This window comes from Lynx canadensis, chromosome B4, assembly GCF_007474595.2.
Source record: "Lynx canadensis isolate LIC74 chromosome B4, mLynCan4.pri.v2, whole genome shotgun sequence".
NCBI classification, from domain to species: Eukaryota; Metazoa; Chordata; class Mammalia; order Carnivora; family Felidae; genus Lynx; species Lynx canadensis.
In genome coordinates, this window is record NC_044309.1 from 139,477,261 (window position 1) to 139,486,600 (window position 9,340).

A 9,340-nucleotide genomic window follows, 5' to 3' on the forward strand; every position below is an offset into this window, starting at 1 on the left:
ATCCCCCCCTGCCCCACTCTGCGCCCCCCCCACTCCGTTCCCCCCCCCCCCGGCCCCACTCCATCCCCCCAACCCCCAACTCCAACTCCGTCCCGCCCCCCCGGTCTCCACTCCGTCCCCCCCACTCCGTTCCCCCCCACTCTGTCCCCCCCCGCCCCACTCCATCCCCCCCCACTCCATCCCCCCACCGGCCCCCACTCTGTCCCCCTGCCCCCACTCCATCCCCCCCAACCCCCAACTCCATCCCCCCCGGTCTCCACTCCGTCCCCCCTACCCCCCACTCTGTCCCCCCCCCCGGCCCCACTCCATCCCCCCCGTCCCCACTCCATCCCCCCCACTCCATTCCCCCCAGTCTGTCCCCCACACCCCACTCCGTTCCCCCCCACTCCATCCCCCCACCAGCCCCCACTCTGTCCCCCCGCCCCCACTCCATCCCCCCCACTCCGTTCCCCCCCACTCTGTCCCCCCCGCCCCACTCTGTCCATCCCACTCCATCCCCCACGGCCCCCACTCTGTCCCCCTGCCCCCACTCCATCCCCCCAACCCCCAACTCCGTCCCCCCCCAGTCTCCACTCCATCCCCCCTACCCCCCACTCTGCCCCCCCCCCCCGGCCCCACTCCATCCCCCCTGCCCCCACTCCATCCCCCCCAACCCCCAACTCCGTCCCTCCCCCCCCCCCCCCGGTCTCCACTCCGTTCCCCCCTCCATCCCCCCCACTCCATTCCATTCCCCCCCAACTCTGTCTCCCCCCGCCCCACTCTGTCCCCCCCCACTCCATCCCCCCACGGCCCCCACTCTGTCCCCTGTCCCCACTCCATCCCCCCAACCCCCAACTCCATCCCCCCGTCCCCACTCCATCCCCCCACTTCATTCCCCCCCCACTCCATTCCCCCAGTCTGTCCCCCCCACCCCACTCCGTTCCCCCCCACTCCGTTCCCCCCCACTCCATCCCCCCACCAGCCCCCACTCTGTCCCCCTGCCCCCACTCCATCCTCCCCAACCCCCAACTCCGTCCCCCTCCAGTCTCCACTCTGTCCCCCCCTACCCCCCACTCCGTCCCCCCTGCCACCCAAGCAGGGAAACAAAGACAGCGACTTTGCTCCAGGCCTGGCTTCCGCTTGGCTACGCGGCTTCCAGCCATGCCTGACCTTGGGGGAGACCCCGGGCACCGTTTTGCCGGGGACCTTCACTAGGCCGGTGTCACCTCTGGCCCTAGCACTTGCCGCTCAGGGTGGCGGACAGGCCCGGTGCGCCGTGGATGGTGGGCCCATGATGGGCGCCGTGCTCCCTGACCCTCCCCACCCGCCTCCCAGCCTGCACCCCTGCCCAGCCCCCCCATGTCTGAAGGCCTACTGTGCGTGCGCCTGGGCCCGGAGCAAGCTCCTGACTCTGCCCCGAGCGCTGGAGGCCGGCGTGTCCGGCCCGCAGACATCCGGGGCGTCTGCCCCAGGGCTTGGCTCTGGGCCACCTGGAGGCCTTGAATTGCGTGCCGGTGGAAAGCAGCCCCGGGCTGGGGAACAGCAGACCCTGGGCGTGGGCTCCCGCCCCCTCCCCCGTCCCACCGCCTGGACACTGGATCCCTTCACCCAGCGGCAGCCTGAGGCTGGAGGGCGTGCTCCCCGGGGGCCGGTGCTCCAGCGCCCGGGCCCCGGCCTCCTTCCCCCCACCGGGTGCCCCCCTTCCTCCTTCTCTGGGCCCGGTGGGGGTGATGTGCTGGCAAAGGCCACTCTGTTTTCCAGCCCAGTGACGCTCACATGTGACAGCGCAGGGGACAGTCCTCATGAAAAGCCCCTTTGTTTATTCTGGCTAATTAAGAAGTGGCAGGAGGCCTCAAAGGGGGCCCAGGCTCCACGTCCCCCCTGGAAGTCGGCCATGGTCCTAAGGGGCCGGGCCAGCACACCCAGCACTTGAGGAGGCTTCGGGGAGGACCCCCCGGGCCCAGCAGAGCGTCCAGCCGCTTCCCGAGGGCCCTCTGGCCCGGGGTCGGCACGCCGTTGCCCTTGGGGGCTCGAACGGGAGCCCCGCTCCTCTCTCTGCACCGGGAGGCTGCGGAGGGCGGCGCTCAGCTTTCTGAGCCTCAACTCTCTGGTCTGTGAAATGGGACAGTAACGGGGGCTGAGTCTGCTGGGAGGAAGGCTCCAGAAGCGGAGGATGCTTCGGGGCTCGCACCGTGCAAACCAGTGCCTCGGTCCCCAGCGTGTTCGCCCCTCGCCCATCACGGCCAAGGCCGGGTGTGTGGGTGCAGGTTCTGACTTGCTTCGAGACGAACGAGTTCTAACCTCTGAGTATCGGATGGGAGCCGCACAGACGCTGGCACTTGGGTGCCGATCTCTCAGGTTTCCTGAAGCTGGTCCAGGTCTTGGCTGGACGTACAGTGATGGAGACCCAGCTGAGCTGCTCACCTCTCGGGGCCTCGGTTTACTGGTCTGTGTAATGGGGTGGGAGCAGAGGCAGAGGCTTGTCGGGAGGCCTCAGTGGGCTGTAGTGCATGCAGTGAGGTGCCCAGAACCCCCCCCCCCCCCCCCCGCCCCCGCTTGTCATCACCGCCTGTGACGTCATCTCGCAGTGGCCCAGAAGCCGCTCTCGCCACACCACACACGTGCCCATAAGAACCCTTAAAGCTTCAGTGTTCTCCAGGGGCCCGCTGGGCTGGGCGGGGTTATGGCGGTTTGTACATTCTCACAAGGACACCGTCACGCTAGGGGGGTTCCGCCCAGGGTCCGTGTCCCCCGCAGCGCTGTGCGGACAGTCCCTGTGAGCCGGGCCCACACTCTGACCAGCGCGGAAGCCGTATCTGTACCCAGGGGAGGGACGGGGCCCCGGGACCACGAACGTGCTGCTTTTCTCTGCAGCCTGGAGTGGCAGCCAGAGTCCCCTGCACTCGCCTGTCCCCTGGGAGTCATCGAGGAGCTCGGGAGGGCGGGCCTGAGTCCGCGGTGCCGGCCGGGAGGGGCGCAAGAGGGGACAGCCGGGACCTTGTGCAATCAACAGGCTCTTAGGGGCTGACCCCAAGCAGAGAGCTCTAGGGTAGTTTAAATTTGAAAATTAACACGAAACCAGAAGAGACAGAGTAATTTTTCATTCTGCTTGAAAGGTTATTTGCTTTCTCAGCTGATGCTTAGTGTACTGATACACGATGTCAAAAGGTAAATGATTTTTAAACCAGATTCAATTTAAATTTCATTGCGTATTTGTAGGAGACGAGGCTCTAAGAATCCCTTGTCTCCTCTTGCAGGATCTTTCACTTTTAATAACTCTGGCGCCTAATGCCCTGATCTGCTTATTATGCAGCCGCGGGGCAGGGCGGTGCTCCTCAGGCGCCCAGAAACCCACTTGGAAGGCCTGAAACAGGCCTGCGTCTCCGAGCGCGGCCGCCCCGGGGGACCCAGCGCAGCCCCGATGGTCCTGGGAGAGGCAGGCTGGGGGCCCGGCTCCCGGGACGCGGAGTCACCGCAGGCCTCGGTCTCCCCACCCGCGGCGTGAGGGGGACCACCTGAACCCCCTACAGCCCTTTGTGCAAACGCGAGGTGACGACGGCCAGGCTCCAGGAGTCCTGTCCGATCACAGCGGCACATCCTTGGGGCGGTCACTCAGCCTGTCTGTGCGTGAAGCGGGTCAGGAGTGGCTCCATCCGCTGGGCTGAGTAGTGTCCCCTCCAGGTGTGTGTCCAGCCTGGGTGTGGCCGTATTTGGGAGTAGGGTCTCTGCAGATGTGGTCGGTTAAGGTGAGGGCGTGCTCACCTCAGGGTGGACCTAAGCTCTGTGCCGAGGGTCCTCGTAAGAAGCGGAGGGGACACAGGGACGCAGACATGCGGGGACAAGGCAGGTGACCCGGACTATGAGGAGACGCTGAGGCCGGAAGAGGGGCTGGTGCAGGTGGTCCCGCGGCCTCAGAAGGCCCCAGCCCTGCCCAGCCCTGGACCTGGGACTTCCCGCCTCCAGCATCAGAGGATCGGATTCTGCGGTGCAAGTGGCCCGGTCTGCGGCCCTTTGTGACTGCCGCCCTGGGAAGCAGACACATCAATGGGGGGCAGGTATGAGGGCGCCACGAGCCAGCGTCCCCACGGCCCGGAGACCGTGTCGGGCCCCCAGGGGTCCTGTTGGCCTTCTTCATTTTCCTGACTCTCCAACCCCTTCCCTTGTCCCACGGCCCTGGCGGTCACCTCTATGCCTCGAGTGCCCATCCTCATCTGAGGGAGGGGTCACCTCGGCAGGCAGAGCTGATGCTCTGGTCCAGGCAGTGGCCGGCTGCACCCAGTTTGCTGGGAAAGAAGGCACAGCATGAGGCACCATGCGGGAGGTGGCCGCTAGGTGTGCAAGGGAGCCCCCGGGCGGGGGGTGTCGCTCGGGGCCGGGCATCTGGCATTGGGGCTGCGGGCTTACCCTGGACGCAGTCCTGGGACGGGACAATGGCCCAGGTGACTTACAGGGTGGAGAGGAAGAGCCCAGGAGGGGGCCCGGAGCCCGGGGGGCTCAGCCGTGTGGCAGAATGTCCGGACGCCCCCCACCCCTGGAAGTGCCAGGGTGCCCTTCTGTCGCCGGGGGCCCGAGCCCAGGCTTGCTGCTGACACTGCTGCTTCTGAGGCTCCCCCTCGGGGCCACGCTGGCCACACCGCCCTCTGCCCTGCTGTGCCCCTGCCCTGCCCCACGCTGACCACGCCGACCTCTCCCAGGCCGTGTCACCACCTCCTGTTTTTGGCGGGTGAGGAGAGGGACGGCCCGTGTCAGCCCCCCCGGCTTCCCCCAGGGAAGTGTCCCGGCCGAAGGTGTGGAGGCCCGGCCACAGAGGGTGGACGGAGCTCTCTGGAGAGCCAGGGACAGTTGGGCGGGACACAGCTCCAAGGAGAACGTACAGGCTCTGGGTCTGGAAGTTTCTGTCAGGACAGGCCTGCCATGGTTTGCAGACCCTGGGCTCCAGAGAGTCCCTCAGGCCTGGGCCAGGGAGGGTCCCAAGGTGCGGGCTTGGCTGGGCCTGCGGTGGGTGCAGAGGAGTGGGGACAGGACAGTGGGGACCCTGTCCGCGCCGTGAGGAACCAGCTCCGTGCCAGCCGCTGGGAGAGCCCAGCGGTTGGGCCGCGAGATGCCTGCGTTCAACAGCACGTCTGTTTGTAGGGGGTCGTGCGCATGGGTGGAATTTTCTTTGGAAACTAATTGCCTGGTGAATCCTTCCTGTCACGGCTATACCAACACAGGACCCCGGGCGTGGAAGGAAGGGCTGTAAATGGGTTTCCCCCGGCCCATTTTACCAATTATCCCCGTATCTTGGCCCTCTGGCTTTATTTATTTTAATTTATTTACTTAGGGTGTTGCTCCTAAGTGCACATCTGGGCACTTTAAAAAAATATTGTTAGTGCATCTGGGGGACTCTTCTCCCTGGTTTGGGTTTAGTTTACTCTGCAGCGTTGAACAGTGAGGGATGGAAGTTTCCGGATCACGGCCCGGAGGCCCTTGGGGTCCAGCGTGTCGATTCCTCAGGCACCGAGCCTGCCCCTGCCTCTCCCGCATTCGTCCCGCTCTGCGGTCCTAATGGTGTGGCTTGTTCCCAGTGCCACCCAAAAAAAGCACAAGATAATCACCCAGGCGCTAGTCACCATCAAGCTGGGGGTAAAAACAAAGAAATCCTGAAGCCGTGTTTCCAGGATGGGCGTCGTGTCTGTGACAAATGGCGTTTATTACAAACGTGGGGTTGCGGGGATCCGTCACGGGCGCAGACGCTCAGGGATGCGGGGCGGCGCGCGGCTCTCGGCCCGCGAGGAGCGAAGGGGAGGTCGGGCAGGAGGAGAGAAGTGCTGTGTGCGATCGCTGGTCGGTGTTGGTTTGTCATTAAGGCAACACGCCGGGTTCTGGGGCCCTTCAGGCCCTCGTCTTGTGTCTGTGAACTCGGACTTGGCATCGGAGGCCCGTCGTCCTTGGATCTTGGGGAGGGGAGCCCCCGTCCTCGGCTCGAGCCCGGAGCAAGGCGGGGCTGCGGGCTCCTCTGTGCGGGAGCCCTGTCTGGAGGGGACTTGGGGGCAGCAATGGAGCCCAGCCTCAGGCCAGCATCGGGCAGTGCTGGCAAGGCGGGCCGCGTCCCCAGGTACGTGCCTGTCCTCGAGGACCAAGCAGGGATGGTCGTGGGTGGGGGTGGGGGGGACAGAGGGAGGTCAGTTTTTCCCCAGAGGGGAAGCCCCGAGGTGGAGCCCAGAGCTGCCTCCTGCAGATCAGGTTGTGTCCGCGGCCCCCGCCCTGGTTCCGTGTCCACTCGTGACCTCGGGACCCTGGCCCCGTCCGCTCTCCCCTGCACCCACCGCAGACCTGGCGGGGTTCACAGGTCGTCTGCCGGGCACCCCGAGGAAGGACTTTGTGGCAGTGAGATCAGAGCGGGCCGGGAGGCCTGGTGCAGCGGGACGTGCCTCTTAGCGGCCCCGAGATGCCGTGGGTCTGCCGGGACCCGCCTCACGTTCAGTCCGTCCCGGGAGCCGGCCAGGAGCGGACACGGCACCCCAGAGCGGAGGTCTACGGTGCACGGGCGTCGGTCTCGTTCTCTGACAGTCGTGTGCCGGAACTCTCCGGTGCCCGCTTCGTCCTGGACTGAGCCCCCTCTGGCCTGACTCAGACCCCAGGGGCTGGTGGTCCTGGGTGGGCAGCGGCTTCGGGATGTGGCCGTGGCCTCGTGTCTCTCAGAGGCTTCGAGGCCGGCACAAAGCGGACACTCTGTGGAGCTCTGTGCTGTGCCCGCCGGCGGGGCTGTGACCAACTTGTCTGTGCTGCGGGCTGGACAGCAGGGCTCGGGTGGGGCAGGGCTCGGCCAGGGCCTGGGGTTCTCCTCCCTGTCCAGGGGACTCTGCGGGGCGGGATTGGGGTCAGCGAACTACCGGGTCCGCTCCCGGCCTCAGGCTGGGGCACGGGGACCGAAGGGTCGTAAGTCTGCCTTTGGCAGCCCTGGTGGGGACGCGGCCCCGACTGGACAGCCCCGGACGCCCTCCTGGCCCCTGGAGGTTGGCTGGCCTTCCTCCAAAGACTGCGCTCTGGGGGCCAGAACTTAGGCGTTGCCTCGGGTCCTCGTGTGCCCGAATGGCCATCTGTGAACTTGCCGGGTGCCCCTCCGGGCCCAGCCCTGACCCGGGCTGCAGGCACCCGGGGGCCCAGGGGAGCCTGTGCCCAGCTGGCACCTGCACCCCTGGGCAGCCTGGACTTCCTGCCAGGACGGGTTGCTGAGAAGCCTGCAGCAGCGGGCCGGGCCGGGTATGGACACGGGGTCCCCCCGGGGCTCCAGACGGCTGGCGGTGGCCTTTGGAGACGGCCGCGTGGGATGTCCCGGCGAGGTGCCTGGGGGCCCCCAGTGCCCTCCTGAGACCCCCCTCACTTCTTCCCCACGGGGAGAGCCACGTGGCCTGTCCCACCTCACGGTTCTGACACTGCTGTGGTGGGGGCAGAGCGAGGGGACCCAAGGCCACGGCGGGCTCTGCACTGTGGCCGGGGCCCCGGATGGACACATTCCGGGTGGGATTTGCTGCCTGCGGGTTTTGGGTAGAGATCTAAGGAGCACGGGGACGTGGGGAGGAGCCTGTGTGCTCCCTGAGCCACTCGCTGGGCACAGGCAGGTCTGGGCACCTGCCTCCGTGGGCACGGACTGGCTTTGGCGCGTTTCTGCCCGGATACTCAGGAGGCAGGGTCTGCAGGCGGTGGCTGTGCTGGGTTCGGCCCCACGTGAGACTGACCCCGTGACGGTCCTGTGGCGGTCCCGAGCGCCGAGATGGGCCACCAGAGCGTGTGATTTCGTGGACCAAGATGGTTCGTGCAAAGAACGGACGGAGATGAGGTCCGGACAGAGAGGCCCCGATGGTGTGTGCTGGGACAGGCGGGAGGGACGGGCACGCACCCGGGCTGGACGCCCTTCACGCTGGTGGTCGTCCACAGCTAGGTGAGCCTCCCTGACCGTCCCCGTCTCTCTGTCTGTGTCTGTCCCTGTCCATCTGTCTTTCTGTGTCCCTCTGTCTCTGTGTCTCTGTGTCTGTCTCTTTGTGTCCCTCTCTGTCTCTGTGTTTGTGTCTTTCTCTCTCTCTGTCTCTGTCTCTGTGTCTCTGTCTCTCTCTGTCTGTGTCTCTTTCGCTGTCTCTGTGTCTCTCTCTGTCTCTGTGTCTCTGTGTCTCTGTGTCTGTCTGTCTCTTTGTGTCCCTCTCTGTCCCTGTGTCTCTGTCTCTCTCTCTCTCTTTGTCTCTGTCTCTGTGTCTGTCTCTCTCTGTGTCTCTGTCTCTGCATCTCTCTCGGTCTCTGTGTCTCACTATCCTTGTCACCTTTGTCGTCAGCACCGGCAACACCCAGAGTCTCCCTTCCGGGGGTCTCAGCACCCACGATGCAGGAGGACCCCCCCTTCAGTCCCCGTCCCCCCCGGACGAGGCCCTCCCGGGCCCCAGTGAAGCCATTTCTCAGACTGTGGCTTCTGACCCCCCGCTGATGTAAAATCGATGTGCTGGGTCAGGATCAGTTTTAATAATGTAAAAATATTTACCCACAACGAAATTCCCTTTTCTGGGGTGCGTTTCCTGGAGTCGGTTCATGCGCAGACGTTCTCGTAAACATCAGTCAGGACACAGACGCTCCTCAGACCCCAGAGACCCCAACCCCGGCAACCACTGGTCTGTGCTCACTTCCTTCACCTCTGCCTTTTCCAGAACGTCTCAGGAATGGAATCCGCCGGCTGCAGTGTCCCAGCCTGGCCTCCTTCCCCCAGAAAGCATCCGCGGTTCATCCGTGTGGTCCTGTGCCGCGGAAGCCTACAGGCGCCCTGAGCCCTGGGGGCTCCTCCCTGGACCTGCCGGCCTCTGTCCTGTCCACGTGTGAGCCACCGTCCCTCCACGCCAGGTTGGGTTGGACACGGGAATGTTGAGGCCTGCGGTTCTGCCTGGGAAGGGGTGCAGACCTTGTCTGATGGCGTCGTGAGCAGGGCCCGCGTCAGCTCATTGTTCACAAAGAAGCAAGGGGCAAGCCGGGACCCCGAAAGGTGGCCATGTCCCACGCGGCCTGCGGCTGGCCTCTGCAGTCACGTGGCCCCGTCGCCTGGGGTGCTCACTGCACGGACCGCCTCGAACACTGGCTGGTGCCCAGCCCAAGCAAAACTAAAGCCTGGAGCCCCGGCCCTGGGAGCACCGGTCTGGGAGGGGGAGCCGTAGGAAGGAGGCAGGTGTCCCGGGCCGTGGGCAGGTGTCGCCGAGATCCGCGTGCGCGTCTCCCCTGTCTGAACCTCCTCCACTTCTGATCCTCTGTGTCCGGCCCCCTCCAGCCTGGGGCCCCGGGAGCCACCCCTCTGCCTGGCGCCTCCCAGCTGTGACCCCAGCCGAACGCCCTCCTTCGGGACGCC